Source organism: Buceros rhinoceros, unplaced genomic scaffold, assembly GCF_000710305.1.
Source record: "Buceros rhinoceros silvestris isolate BGI_N320 unplaced genomic scaffold, ASM71030v1 scaffold9127, whole genome shotgun sequence".
Classification (NCBI taxonomy): Eukaryota; Metazoa; Chordata; class Aves; order Bucerotiformes; family Bucerotidae; genus Buceros; species Buceros rhinoceros.
This window is the reverse complement of record NW_010422855.1, coordinates 6,226-6,642: the sequence shown is the minus strand read 5'-3', so window position 1 is coordinate 6,642 and position 417 is coordinate 6,226. Positions and strand designations below refer to the sequence as shown.

Here is a 417-nt window from a genome sequence, read left to right as displayed (position 1 = left end):
AGCACACGCAGCAGCACCGCGAGTTTCCCCAGACTCTACTCTACACAGGACTTTAACCCTGACCTCAAAAACCTGAAGAGTTTAGTTCTGTACAGCTTCCTCAGTGCTTAATCTCTAGAGAAAGCTGCCAGTTAAAGAGCTAGGCAGAGGATCTGGTGATGTGCAATAGCATCACTGCATTAATTCGCTATTTATTAACTATTCTATGTGTGAGTGCCTGCAAGGTTGCGCAAACTTCTTGTCCCCTGCTACCTACTCACCCACAGCTGAGTAAAACCAGCAGTCTGGAGATGAAAAAGCTCCATTGCTGCTGCCACAATCTCAGACACTACCTGGGTGTGCTACTCTAACAACAACGGGGTGTCTGTCCCTGGCAGCTACATTTAAGAAACTACTTTTTTCCCTTCCTGTTTCAGG

General features: G+C 46.8%; 1 protein-coding gene across 1 annotated transcript in view; it reads right to left on the bottom strand.

Annotated features, from left to right (window-relative positions):
- LOC104497003 (lethal(3)malignant brain tumor-like protein 3) overlaps nt 1-417 on the bottom strand; it is a gene marked incomplete at its 5' end in the record, with an annotated part of 26,167 nt that overhangs the window by 19,996 nt on the left and 5,754 nt on the right. The window lies entirely within an intron of this gene.